We start from the raw sequence: 15673 nt of genomic DNA, 5'->3' as shown, positions 1-15673 counted from the left end.
TAAATATGTATGAGCAGAAGTTTCCAGGTAGTGAATACCTTTATGACAAGAGAATCACATTTAACTTATTGCCATTGATAAAGATGATATACATTACAGTAGAAAAAATGACTCCTCAATCTTCTTAGCTTTATGTAATCTCTTATTGGAGTCAAGTGAATAATTAAGAAGCAATAATTTGCTTGTAGTCATGCAAAGAGTTTCGTGACAACCGACAGCATGTTAGGAGGAAATAAAAAGGGTAGAGAAGAGAGTTTCAAGGGAAAGTGGGTACAACTGCATGCAATTGTTTAGTGGTGTTCGAAGAACAGGATAGCCATAAAGACACCTGATAGGATATCTAAAGGAGCTTTGTGATTCATTAACAACAGGTAAGGTAGGGTTGTAGCGTTGAAATACCTGTTCCACTCATTTTTAAATCGCCACACATTTTTTTCTCTATTAGACTAAAAATTTCAAATAAAATTATGAGGATCACAATTTATAATAAAACATACTGAGTGGCCAGGGAGTTGGGGAATATAGAGAGGGGCATAAATGTATATAGTAAGAAAATCCGAATGTGAAATAAAACAAAAAAGCCTAAATTTGCTTTTCCCCACTCTGGGTGGGGAATCTTGATACAAAAAAAAAAAAGCTGGGTGACATGTGCCTATGTGAAATTCTAGATCCAAGATTTCAATATACAGTCACCCCTGTGATCAATACAGAAAGCTCTGTGATAGACTTGAAGGCAAAGGTAGGAACAAATGGAGGTGCTTGGGAAAAGAAATTTGAGTAACAAATTGGAAAGTAGAGTGAATATTTTCAGTGGGTACTATGTATAAAATGGGTGTATTTCCCACGTACTTTCCAGAAAAAAAATCCGCTTTCTACCAGTTATTTAGTTGATGTAAATATTGGATTTTCCTCTACTGCTCTTCTATATCAAACATTAAGCAGTCAAGTATTCCCTGAAGACATTGAGGGATTGCTGTCCTTACGAAGGGAATGGCTGAAGGGGCATTTTAAAACCCTTCAAAGTCATTGTTATCAGTTTTGCATGGCCAATATGCAAAACAGATGGTTCCTGGAGGTTAACAATAGACTAACAGGATTAAACCAGGTGGTTGCTCAGATTCATTCTGTTTAATAAGGGGTAAATTTCATAGGAAATGCAACAAGCCAAGAGGGACAGCAGGTCACAAGGTTAATGCCTTATTTTCTGTACAAATTTGTATTTCATCCAGGTACAAAAGTCAGGTTGCCAGATTTAACAACTGAAACCGGAGCCCAGTTACATTTGAATTTCAAATAAAAATAAATACTTTTTTGGTATAATTATGCCTCACTATTGAGTTGATCAAATAATGTATTTTAACTGTTGGTCCCATATGATATTCTTGCAGATTGAGTTTACCATTATTATTATCATGTGCAATGGGAATATTTGGACTGTCATGATCTAGTAAATCAGGACTAGGACTTTGTGACAATTTAAAGTATGAGTCTTTTTTAATTTGTCTTGTTACAACATGATACATGAATCTGGGTGAGATATAAGTAAAAGAGGTTTATTAACCTTGCAGTTCTGCAGGCAGAGAAGTTTAAGACCGGAGCTACATCTGGTGAAGGTCTCCAGCTATATCATAACCTGGTGATGACAACACGTGATGGGAGCACGTGCAAGAAGGGCAAGTTGCCTGTTGTGGAAGAGAACAAAATGCCAGAAACAATCTTGCTTTTTTTTTTTTTTTGACAGGCAGAGTTAGACAGTGAGAGAAAGAGAGACAGAGCAAAAGGTCTTCCTCTTTCCATTGTTTCACCCCGCAAATGGCCGCCACGGCCTGTGCAATGCACCGTAGCCAGGAGCCAGAGGCTTCCTCCTGGTCTCCCATGCGGGTGCAGGGCCCAAGCACTTGGGCCATCCTCACTGCACTCCCGGGACACAGCAGAGAGCTGGCGTGGAAGAGGAGCAACCGGCGCAGAACCAGCGCCCCAACCGGGACTAGAACCCAGGGTGCTGGCGCCGCAAGCAGAGGATTTGCCTAGTGAGCAATGGCGCCGGCCGCAATCTTGTTTTTAACAAACTATTTCTGAGGTAAACTAATCCAGTTTCTTAAGAATCAAATGACATGCATAAGATGAAACACAGTCTCTCAGAAATGAGAATCCACTCACGAGGTCAATGCCTCCAGTCCCAGTCACTTTCCAAATGCCCCTCCTCCTGACACCAATACACTGACAAATTATGCATCAACACGAATTTTGGTGGAGGCTAACCATGTCTGAGCCGTAGCAGTATGATAATGTGCTTCATTGATGATATTATGTTTTAAACCTCTGAGGCACAAGTACAAGAATAGCTAAGGGCTGTTAGCCCATATAATAAATTGAAAAAAACTGACTGATAAATACAACTAAATTTAAGCCTCAGACTAGCTTGTGTAATCCATGGGTATTGTCATTCAAAGGCTGCTGTACAGCTGTTTTCATATCCCATTGAGTAGACACACATTACACTCCTCTTGGGTAGGAGCATAAACTGATCTAAGCAGTTAATTCTGGGGTCAGATACACTGATCATGTCTTGAGTGTCATAAGATACATTTAAATAGGAAAGACGAAGCCCAGAGAATATTATTCATAAAAGACATGCTAAATAGGGAAAGTTCAAAGCAATCTACCTTGTTCATGAGCAGATTAATTTCACTGCCCATAGGACACACTGAAGAGTACTCCAAGGAATTTTTTCCTCCAATGTTATGCAAAATGAAAACTATGATCCCCTCCAACTGAGGGAAGCCAAGTTTGCAGTTTTCCCAGTTGAGATCTTTTCCACTGGTGGTTGGAAATCCTCTGCATTACTGGCTGCAGATGGTAACATCTTAGAGGTGGGTCAAAACTACAAATGTTTTTGTTTACCTTAGAAAAGAAGTTAGGTTTGGGTTCTTAAGGGATCATTTCACTACTTGCAAATGTTGGAAAGTGGTAAATGCCCTTGCAATATGGATAATATGGATATTAGGTTGCCAGATAATAAGATCTCCATCTTACAGTGTTCTTAATAATGCAAGTTTCTGTGGAAAATTACAGGAAGAATTTAAAAAGTTAACACACATAGACACACACACACACACACACATCTGACAAATTCACACAAAAGACAAGTAATCACAACCTTAAATCAGTTACCAGCTCAGAAATGTGATGGAGTGTCAAGGTAGATGACTTTTTTGTAATGTAAAGGCTTCCTCCCTAAGTTTATGAAATAAAGACTAACACAAGTATTCCCATCATGCATAGCTGGACAGAGGGAATACACATTGCACACATTTACCTGGTACCCTATGCAAATGTTGATGAGATAAAAAATTATATTCACTTTTAACAGGAAAATAACTGAGCAAAATTTCCTCCTAGTCAAGAACTCCACTGTATCTGTTATGCGGATTATCCTGGATATATGCCGATAGCCTCAGGGTAGTACAAATTGTGTTAACTAGGATTCTCAATTATTCTACTTATGAATTTGCTTGTCTTGTAACACAAAATAATTGGACAATACAATTTAAAAATTTGAGTGAACAAATTCTATGTCATTTCAGATAAGGTAAATACATTTCTTCAATTTTTTAAGATAGACTGGGAAAGCTCCCATCCACTATTTTATATTCCGAATGCTTGCAATAGCTGGGGCTGGGCAAAATCAAGAGCAAAAGCAGAGAACTCTATCCAGGTCTCCCACTTGGGTGGTAGAGAAGCAGTAGCTAGAGCCATTACATGTTGCTTCATAGGGCATGCAATGGCAGGAACATGGGATCAGGAGTGGAACTGGGACTTAAATCCAACCACTTCACTAAGAGTCAGTATCATTCTAAGTGGTTTTGAACCAGTAGTTCAAATGCCTGCATCCTGGATTACATTTTTAAATGGTTGTGTCCTCAGGTTGTACAAGAAGAGAATTCAAAGACTACGGCAGTATTTGAGACTTTGACTTAGTAGATAAGATAATCCTTGGTCTCTACTTCCCAATCAGAGTGCCTGACACTACTTCTGATTCCGGCTTCCTTCTGCACTACACATGCTGGGAGGCAGTAGGTGATGGCTCAAGTAGGTGGATCCCTTTAACCCATGTGAGTGATGTAGAATGAGTTTGTTTCTTTCTTTTTTCTTTTTTTTTTTTTTTTTTTTTTTTTTTTTTGACAGGCAGAGTGGACAGTGAGAGAGAGAGAGAAAGGTCTTCCTTTGGCATTGGTTCACCCTCCAATGGCCACCAAGGCCGGTGCACCGCACTGATCCAAAGGCAGGAGCCAGGTGCTTCTCCTGGTCTCCCATGGGGTACAGGGCCCTAGGACTTGGGCCATCCTCCACTGCACTCCCGGGCCACAGCAGAGAGCTGGCCTGGAAGAGGGGCAATCGGGACAGAATCTGGTGCGCCAACCCGGACTAGATCCTGGTGTGCCGGCACCACAGGCAAAGGATTAGCCTATTGAGCCGTGGCACGAGCCAAGTTTGTTTCTTCTGACCAAGGTCCAACCCTTGCTGTGCAGGAATTTGGGATGTGAACCAATGGAAGAAGGCTTTACCTTTTCTTTCTTTCTCTCTCTGATTCAAATAAATAAAAATAAATCAATAAAGGTATGTTTAGAGACAGTTTAATAGAATGGTTTCAAATATTAGACATGAGAATAGAGTTGAAGAAATATGGATCTTTTTATCTCACATCAAAAATTTTTCATAGATTTTCTTTGATCCTATAATGCCAGGTCCCTGTGTGAACACAGATGTATTCAAAGAAGCTGTAGAGATGCACAAGACTCAGGGTCTATGTCATCATGCTTGACTGTTCCTATTCTCAAATGTACTTTAGAGTGTATCATCAGTTCATCTCATGAATGGGCTAACTATAATTGTGACTCTATGACCACCAACACAGATATTTGTGATTTTAAGATATTGTCCCTGGTTAACTAATTAATTTGAGAGCAAGAAAAACAGAGAGGGTGAGACAATCTGAGATATCCTTTTTGCTAATTACTCTGAGGCTAGGCTGGACCAAGGCTGGGAGCCAAGAACTCAATCCTAATCTCCCACATGGACATTGAGAACCTCATTATTTGAGCAGCCACCACTGCCTCCCAGGATCTACATGAGCAGAAATCTGGAGTCAGGAATCAGAGCCAGAAATCAAATCCAGGCACTGTGATGTGGGATACAGCTATCCTAACTGGCACCTTAACTGAAAATCTAAACATATCTCCTATGTTGTCTGCTTTATTATCATTATTAATATTATCATCATTATTATTATTACTATCAGTTAAAATCCTTTTGTACCCATCTCAAGTGGATTTGATAAAAGGTGTTAACCAGTTTTCAGAATTTTCTGACTTGTGAGAAAGGAATATATAGCTGAACCGAGGGACAAAGCCTGAGCAAAGATGTTGGTCAAAGAGCTGATACAGGGAAAGAGTAAGAGATCTTGAAAATAAGAGAAATGCTCACAGATTGGTCAGATCCCAGGGATGAAGTCAATCATGTTGATTTTTGAGAGTATTTCATATATAAACATACTGCTTATCCACTGTGTCTTTAACAAATGGTGCTATCTAATGGCTGATGCTGAGAGTAAATTGTAAAGTCCTGTGATCTCCACTAAAGGATAACTGGATTCCTACTTATTTATAAGTTAAGTAGAAATTCTAAACTTTTCTAAATTTTACAATTAGCTAATCTGGAAAAGAAAATTATGTACTTTCTGATGACTCAACTTCCTCACAGAAAGAACCAGTTAACCATGAATTTGGATTTTATAGACTATATTATCATTCTGGTTTATTTTCAAAAGGTTGAAAGATGCCTTTCCAATAAATCACATAGGACCACAAATACTGACCCAAAGAGCTTCCTGAAAACTTTTAGAAAAGGTTATCTGGCATTCTGATATATATATATATTTTTAATTTAGAAGGCAGGGAGGAGAGAGAGAGGGAGAGGATGACAGGGGGAGAGAGAACCCTCCCATCTACTGCTTTACTCCACAAATGCCCACAAAAGGAGAATTGTGAAGTCAGAATCTGGGAATTCAGTTCATGTCTCTCATATGTGTAGCAGTGTTGCAAGTATTTGAGCCCTCATCTTCTGCCTGTTGGGATGTTTTTTAGCAGGAAAATGAAATCAGAAGCAGAACCAGGACTCAAACGCAGGCACACTGATATGGGATGTGAGTGTCTCAAGCAGTGTCTTAACTGCTACACTACAAATTTGCCCCATTCTGAACTCTCTGAAGCCACAATGCATGAAGGAACCTTGGTATGATTAAATAAATATTTCCATGTAACTAATATTGGTTTATTACACTGATTATAGCAAATGTAAATTTAGATGTAAATCATTTAAGAAAAGTAAGCATTAAACTAAAATAATATTAAGAGATATGAGTAGGATGTTATATGCTATTTACTACCAAAAATCATCTCCAATGAGGTCAGCAATGAGATTGTGTAGAAAACTGAAATTGATATTTAATGATAATACCATTTGTAGCGTCTTGATTAGCCTTGTATAGGTTATGCCAATGCTGTACTCTGCTGTGTAGTGTTCTTAGGGCATTCTAGGAGATGATTAAGGTGTCTCAATCAATCTATAATAACATTCCTGGAGGCTTTTCATAATAATGACATGACCCTGCTAATCCAAATGAAGATTTTAATAGGAATTTCCTTCCCAGGAAGTGGGTTCCTTCAATTTTGGATGAATTCAAGTTTGGAGGAGAGTAAAGTTGTGGGTTAATGAAGTAATAAAATAATTACTCTAATATGGCAATGCCTAGGGATAATTTGAAGGTTTACCCTGGAAGGATTAATGGGTGCTTTAATCATTGAGGAATTTGATGTATTTTAAGACCAATGATCTGTATTTCAAGAAGGCCAAGATAGAGATGTACATTTACGGGAGTTTTTTTGTGTGACTCAACTTGACTGATCATCGATCAGCAATTCTAATGACCTAGAGAACCTCCACAGGCAGCAGATTTTCTACTTCATGAGAAAACTAGAGAAAGACTAATCAAGTGCAGCAAAATTTCATCCTATGGGAAAGAGATAGATGGAATATGTTACTTAATGGTATCTTGAAGTGCATATACTTGGAATCTATTGTGTAATGACCAAGATAACCTTAAAATTTCCTTCTGCTTGACCAAAATTTACAATTTTCTTTCTCACTAAACATATCTTACCTACCTTTTCTCAGCACACTTTAGAAAACTTGTTCTGTTTTTGGATACATAAATATTCTACACTCCAGGAAGTCTCTTTCAAGAAGGAATACAATAATCAAGACAGCTTCCTAAGGCTTCAATCTTTATTGAAGGGTAGAAGACAGTAAACAATGCACCAATAAACGACCACAGATTACCTAACCTAATCATGTTCAATAGCTTCCAGTCAACATTTTCTAGTACTTTTGTATTCATTCACTCTGAAATTTAAGTATTTTCTTACTCCTATGTTTATTGCAGTGCAATTCACAATAGCTAAGATACCAAATCAACCTAGATGTCCATCAATGGATGACTGAATAAAGAAAATGTGCTATACATAAACTATTTGACCATAAAAAAAATTAAAACCCATCTTTTGCAACAAAATGGATGCTACTGGAAACCATTATGCTTAAAAAAATAAACCATTCCCAAAGATAAATATCACATGTTTTCTCTGATGTGTGGCAGTAATGTACGTTACAAAAATGTTTAAGAATGAAACTGACACCTTATAATTTGATTATTGTATTAGCCCTTGTCTATACTTTCGTGGAACAGTAGTCTTTCTACTTCTTTCTTGTTGAATGGTACGATTAGTGGTGTTTAAGCATGTGATTATGAAGTAAATTGAAATGATGTTAATGCAAAAATTAAAGGGAGAAAAAAAGAAAGGATGAAAGGAGGGGATATTGAGGGGTATGAGGAAGTATGACTACCTTCTTAGAATTGCATCAATAAAATACATGAAATTTGTCTTCTTTGTATTAATAAAAATGTAAAAAAAATACTCTTTATTTTGTGTAAGCAGATTTCAGGCCAATCGCTCCTTTTGTAATAGTCTTTATAAAAGTTTTTTTTTTTTTTTGACAAATAGAGTTTTAGACAGTGAGAGAGACAGAGAGAAAGGTCTTCCTTCCATTGGTCCATTCCCCAAATGGCTGCTACAGCTGGCGCTGCGCCGATCCGAAGCCAGGAGTGAGGTGCTTCCTCCTGGTCTCTCATGCGGGCGCAGGGGCCCAAGAACTTGGGCCATCTCCACTGCCCTCCCAGGCCACAGCAGAGAGCTGGAGTGGAAGAGGAGCAACCAGGACTAGAACCCAGTACACATATGGGATGCCGGTGCCGCAGGCAGAGGATTAACCAAGTGAGCCACAGCACCAGCCCCTGTAATAGTCTTGAATAAAGTTTTCTATGTCATATTTAACAAGCACCTGTTGCAATTTCTCTTTGAATGTAAAAGCATCACCATGCATGTAGTTGTATAAAACAATAGACATTTATTATATTGAAAGGATGGGAAACACAAGGGCACTACATATGTGGAGAAATGGGGAGAGGGCAGACTAATAATTTTTTCTTGAGCTGCTGAAATATACAACCAAGCAATTTTTTGAGAGAGTATTTTTCTTACTTATAGTAACCAACTGTACCACCTGCCATTCATGTTTGTCTTATGCCACTATAATTTACTTCATGCCCTGATCACTATTTGAATATTACACAAGTGTACTTCTTTGGGTTTGTAGGAAAATGTAACAAATTATTTTACTGTGAAAGTTTTTGATTCCCATGCATACTTTCCATTAATACACATTTCCGATGAAATTTTTGTATATGATTTGTGTTATTTTTTCTTTGTCTTTATCCAATAACATGTAATCTCTAGGTGGAAGAATGCATGCTTGGTGCTCATGTATATACCTAGCATTAGAAAACTGTAAGGTATATTTGTGTTCTCAATAATTTTGATTGAATGAATGAACAGCTGTTATCATGCTGGGCTGTTTAGTTGCCGTTAGTATCAAAAGGTTTATGTAAGTAGTTCATAAACCATTCATTATTTATATTTATAGTAAACTATTTCACTAGATTTAATATAATGAAATATATCTCAGAGTTAATGTTGAGAAATCTGGAGAAAATCAGTCTTTGATGTTCTACCTTGAAAGTATCTGGAATAAAAATCTATCTTTTCTGTGTCTGTTAAAAGATGAACAGCTAAAATGTATTTGCATAGAATTACAAGTTTAATGTTTCCTTGGGGAATTCAGTTCTAGAGCTTTCAATCATTTTCTCATCCTTGCACTGAAATGCCTTTTTAGGCATTTGGTAATTTTGGAAGCATTTTTCTCAGTCTGAAAATTCTTACGTGGACAGAGTACTTTTCTTCATGCTCTTAAAAATCAATTTTACTTTTTTGCTCTAGCTTCAAAGTTTTATCTATTTCAGTGAATGATAGTTGATTCTTCCCATTAAAGCCTCCTCAAAACTAAAAGCCTTATAGTTCAAAGCCCTGGGTAATAATTTGACAACATTTTTGATGTCTGTCAAAAATCTTGAAATACTAGGATGCTCTGGTATTAGATTACTGTGTCATTTTGCTGACTCTTGCTACTTCTACATATGTCCAGAGTTTGTTGAATTTTATTTGGAAACATTTCTTGTGATAGAAGAACTTCTCAGATATGTAGATGTATGTGTGTGTTGGGGGTGTGTGTGAAAGGTTAACACTTATAGGTTTAAGGATTCAAGGGGGAATAAAAACCCTAAATAAAATAAAAAGAGGGGGCTGGTGCTGTGGTGGAGCCGGTTAACGTCCTGGCCTGAAGCACCGCATCCCAAATAGGCGCCAGTTCGAGATCCGGCTGCTGGACTTCCAATCCAGCTCGCTGTTATGGCCTGGGACAGCAGTAGAAGATGGCCCAAGTCCTTGGGCCCCTGCACCCGCATTGGAGACCTGGCAGAAACTCCTGGCTCCAGGCTTCGGATCAGCACAGCTCTGGCAGTTGCGGTCAATTGGGGAGTGGACCAGCAGATGGAAGACCTCTCTCTCTCTCTCTCTCTCTCTCTCTCTCTCTCTCTCTCTCTTCCTCTCTCTGTGTAATTCTGACTTTCAAATAAATAAATAACTCATAAATAAATAAATAAATAAATGAAAAGCGGTGTTGTTATTGTGGCATAGCAGGTCAAGCAGCAACTTTTGTAGCTGGCATCCCATATGGGCACTTGTTTGAGTCCCAGATGCCTCAATTCAAATATAACTCCCTGCTAATGTCCCTGGGGAAGGAGCAGAAGATAGTCCAAGTGCTTGAGCCCCTTTCACTCAAACACATGTGGTAAACCTAGGTGAAGCTCCTGTTTCTGGTCTGACCTGTCCATGGCCATTGCAGTCACTTTGGGAGTTAACCAGCAGACAGAATAGCTCTCTTTCTCTCTCTGTAACTCTGCCTTTCAAGTAAATAAATAAATCTTAAGGAGATAGAGAGAGAGAAAGAGAGAGAGAGAATGAAAATATATAGTGGAAGCCACAAACATAACAAGCCCTCAATCTTTATTTTTTTCCTTTTCTTTCTAATATGTAAATGAAATAGATATGTATTCCTTAATTAATTAAGGAATGCCATTATTTCCCATTAAATGGAATTCATTGATGACTGCATTATTTGGGATTCCATAATAAACGCTCACATGGCAATCACTGGATGCTGGTTCAGGTTCCACAGGGAAGCAAGAGTGCTTTACACTCTTTCATGTAAATTTTGTCATAAACCCACTTAGTGTTTGTGAGCTACTAAAGAAGATGTTAATCCTTATCACATTTACAGAGTGCTATGAAGAAAAATCTAGTAATGGGTCTTGTGATGGTTAAGCAAAAAAACTCTACCATGAGTCAAGAACATGATGTAGAGGCATTTTCTTATAAATGAATTGGAAGACAAAGATTCATTAAGCAGATATGTAAATGGCACCTAATAATTAAATAGATATGTAGTTTGAAGAGTAAAATAAGTATAGGAAAACTTGGATTTTTAAAAATTTACATTTGAAAATAAGAGAGAGAGAGAGAGAGAGAGAAATACCCCATCTGTGTCTAGGTCTACATTCCAAATGCTCAGAGCAGCTGAATCTGCACCAGGTAAAAGTCAGGAAGCCTTTTGACTCTTTGACTCTTAGAACTATCAGTGTGATCAATTGTGAACTGAAATTTATCACTTGGACTAGTGAGATGGCATTGGTACATACAATCTTGATGGGATTGTATTGGAATCCCCTGGCACATGTCTAACAAGACTAGTGTCTGCGAGTACTAACTGATAGAATAAAAAAGGGAGAGAACGATCCAACATGAGAAGCAGGATACACAGCAGATTCATAGAATGGCAGATGTCCTAAACAGCACTCTGGCCTCAGAATCAGCCCTTAAGGCATGCAGATCTGGCTTAAGAGCCCATGAGAGTATTTCAGGAATGGAAAGCCAAGACACTCTGGCAAAACAAAAAAACAAAAAAACAAAAAAACAAAACAACAACAACAACAAAAAAAAAAACAAAAAAAAAACAACTAAATGAATGATCTCTGCCAGTGAGATCCCAGTAGAAAGAACGGGCCATCAAAGAAGGAGGTACCTTTCTCTGAAGGGAGGAGAGAACTTCCACTTTGACTATGACCTTGTCAGAATAAGATTGAAGTTGGTGAACTCAGGAGGCTTCCATAGCCTTGGAAACTCAAGGCTACAGCCTAGGGAGGTTTCTGACACCGTAAACAAGAGTGTCAAATTGTTAAGTCAACAACAGGAGTCACTGTGTACTTACTCCTCATGTAGGATCTCTGTCCTTAATGTGTTGTCCAATGTGAATTAATGCTATAACTAATACTCAAACAGTATTTTACACTTTATGTTCTGTGTGGGTGCAAACTGATGAAATCTTTACTTAATATATACTAAATCAATCTTCTGTATATAAAGATAATTGAAAATGAATCTTGATGTGAATGGAATGGAGAGGGAGTGGGAGATGGGAAGGGTGTGGGTGGCAGGGAACTTATGGGTGGGGGAAGCCATTGTAATCCATAAACTGTACTTTGGAAATTATATTTACTAAATAAAAGTTTAGGAAAAAAAGTCAGGAAGCCAAAACACAATCTATTTGCTACTTGAGTAGCAAAAATTCAAACACTTAAGCCATCATTTGCTGCCTCCCAATGTAGGCATTAGCAGGAAGTTGGAATTGGGAACAGAGTGGGAACGCAGTCCCAGGCTTTTGGGTACCGGTTGCAGGTATCCAAGTATCCCTTCAGCATCTTAACTACTGTACTAACTATCTGACTCCAGACATTTTAAGATATATGATTTAGTGTAAGAAGTTGGCTAGCCTAGATATTGAGTAGAGAATAAATAATTCAGAAGCAGAAGATACTTTTATTTTGTTCTAATTGATTTAAAAGGAGGTCACTCAAATAATGATGATTCCAGTTATGTATTGATGTAAACAAAAAAAATTTCAAAACCTTATAACTGAAGCTATAATTATTAACCCACACAGGGTTTTTTTGTTGTCTTTTATTTTTGACAGGCAGAGTGGACAGTGAGAGAGAGAGAGACAGAGAGAAAGGTCTTCCTTTTGCCATTGGTTCACCCTCCAATGGCCGCCGCAGACAGCGCGCTGCGGCTGGTGCACCGCGCTTATCTGAAGCCAGGAGCCAGGTGCTTCTCCTGGTCTCCCATGCAGGTGCAGGGCCCAAGCACCTGGGCCATCCTCCACTGCACTCCTGGGCCATAGCAGAAAGCTGGCCTGGAAGAGGGGCAACCGGTACAGAATCCGGCGCCCCGACTGGGACTAGAACCCGGTGTGCCAGCGCCGCAAGGCGGAGGATTAGCCTTATTGAGCCGTGGTGCCGGCCAACCCACACAGTTTTGTGTGTTGATGAGGCCCAGCAGAACAATTCTCCATCAGCAGTCTCCCAATCAGTTACCATTTTAGGTGGTGACTGAAAAATCAACTGGGCTGAACACGGAAAATGACCTTTATCTTTGGTCTGGAACCTAGGATGAGTTGGCTGATTGGCCAGCTCTTTCTGCAAGTGGCTTGCTGGGTTTTCCTAAGAGCAAATGGTCAGTCTCATGGTAACTGGGTGTTTATTAGGTGTCTTGTTTTCTACAGACTGTATATTTCTTGTTGTAAAACAAGAAACTTTGAATGTCATTTTACTTGCATCTTATCTGTGAAGCAAATCACTAAGACCATTTCCTCAATAAGAGATTCAGTCCATTTTTAAGGGCAAGAATAGACTCCAACTCTTATGGGGCAGTGATATCCAGTTACATGGAGAAATTTCATTTTACATAAACATTTGGTGAATAAGGTATTATATGGATTTCTCATAACTGTTTCTTTTGTCTGCATGCAAAGCAAGAGAAGAACAGGGACATGTGCAGATTTGTGAAGACATGAGCATACAAGTATGTGCAAACCTCATAGGTGATTCAATTATTCACATAGTGTGATACGTAAGAATAACAACCAATTTAGAACAAAAGTGGTCATGTCAATACGTAAGAATTCAATATTGTGCTGTCTGAGATTTTACCCTCCTTGGAAACTTTCCAACATTTCAGGAATGGTAGCCTAACACAACAAACTATAGGTGTCTGAGACAATCAGAAACACGACACCAGCTATGTACAGCAGTTTGCCCTGTGTCCCAAGCCCCACTGGAGTAATATAAGTGAATATAGATGGAGACTATGTATGTAGTGACTTTGTGTTCCATTTTAGAACTTTGTATATAGAAAATGTCATTTTTTTTGTAATGGTTGCAAGCAAACCTGTCTGATCTCTGCCCTGAATGAAGATATTATCTATATCACACTGGACAGCAAACAAACATGTCCTTTTCTCTGGAGGGCGATTTCATCTCTATCTTCCTAAGCTGGTGGAAACGTGAATGTCCTTGAAAAGCATATTCATTTTCTGTCGCTGCCATAACAAATTATCACAAACCTAGTGGCTTAAAATAACATAAAGTTACTATTTCACAGTTATGTAGGTCAGACATCTGGGTTGGTTTAACTGATTTCTCTGCTCCAGGTTTCACATATCTGATATAAAGATGTTGGCCAGCTGCTCTATTATCTAGAGGCTCTGAGAATAATTCACTTTTAAGTGCGTTCAGGTTGCTGCAGAATTTAATTCCTAGTGATTAAGGATTTTAGATTACTATTTCCCTGCCCTACCTTGTTGGGCATTACCCTAAGTTACTATAGGCCTCTCTCTGATAATTCCCATGTACCCTTAGATCTCACAGCTGGAGACATCACAAATAATCATTTGCCCTTGGATTGTTCTGATTTCTCCTTCTGATTTCAACCTTAGAAAGTTATCTGTTTTTGTGTGATTAAAAATTTTTAGGCTCTTCATTACATCTGCAAAACTAGATTTTTCATGTAACAAAATGTTCACAGGTTCTGAGTTAGGATGAGGAACTCTCAAAGAAGGAGGACCTATCACAAAAGATAACCCTGAACCCAAACTGTCAGTTCCTCTGTTCAAAAGACAGGTAGAAATACGAGGAGCACATTGAGAAGTGTCTCCTAGCACTCCAAGGAAAAAGAAAAGGTCACCAAAGCAAATGTCCCAAACTGATCAAGGTTAAAGGGAGAAAAGAGCAGTGAGTGCTACTGGGGTACAGAGGTGGGGATAGGCACTTAAATAAGTACTATAGTTCTAATACTGTATCCACATAAATATAAATAGATATCTGTTCATTAGATTTAGTAACTTACCTCATTTGTGATATTCAACCTAATTTCTGTAGAGACGTTGCCAAGTTGCATAGTGAAGAGATATCAGTGCGTGCATACTATCCTTTGAAAAAACTTCTTACTGAAATAAAGGAAAGATCAAGAAGTCCGAAACTAGCACACGTGAGATCAAACAGTAGTTTCCTTTCGGTGTCTGTTTTATTTGACTTAGCACAATGTCTTCCAGAATCATCTGTGTTGCTGTAAATGGTAGAATTTCCTTCTTAATATGTTGATTACTTGACATTGGCTAAAAGCATAAGCCTTAAGTATTCTTACCACAGAAACAATGGGAAGAGAGAAAGCAAGAAGACACAGGTATGCAGATTGAAATTAAGATTGAGTAAAGGATTAAAAATTGAGTAAAGGATTAGTCATTTTTCTAAAGAATCACTGAGATTTTGAGGGGGAAGTTAGAATTGAATATCCATCACCTGAGCCCTACAACTTATTTTTACTGATGGTAAACAACAAAATACTAGAAAATGGGTGACTTGAGAAAAAAATTTTTGCAATAGTTTTGGATATTAGAAGCCAAAGATCAAGGTGGCGGCAGCAGGGTTGATCTCTTCTTCTTCTTTTTTCTTTCTTTTTTTTTTTACAGGCAGAGTTAGACAGAGAGAGAGAGACAGAGAAAGTCCATCCTTCGGTTGTTTCATCCCCCAGATGGCCGCTACGGCTGGTGTGCTGTGCTAATCTGAAGCCGGGAGACAGGTGCCTCCTCCTGGTCTCCCATGCGGGTGCAGGGCTCAAGCACCTGGGCCATCCTCCACTGCATTCCCAGGCCACAGCAGAGAGCTGGACTGGAAGAGGAGCAACTGGGACAGAATCTGGCGCCCCAA

Source organism: Oryctolagus cuniculus, chromosome 4, assembly GCF_964237555.1.
Source record: "Oryctolagus cuniculus chromosome 4, mOryCun1.1, whole genome shotgun sequence".
Lineage (NCBI taxonomy): Eukaryota > Metazoa > Chordata > Mammalia > Lagomorpha > Leporidae > Oryctolagus > Oryctolagus cuniculus.
The sequence above is the reverse complement of the archived record's forward strand: the minus strand, read 5'-3'. Positions refer to the sequence as shown.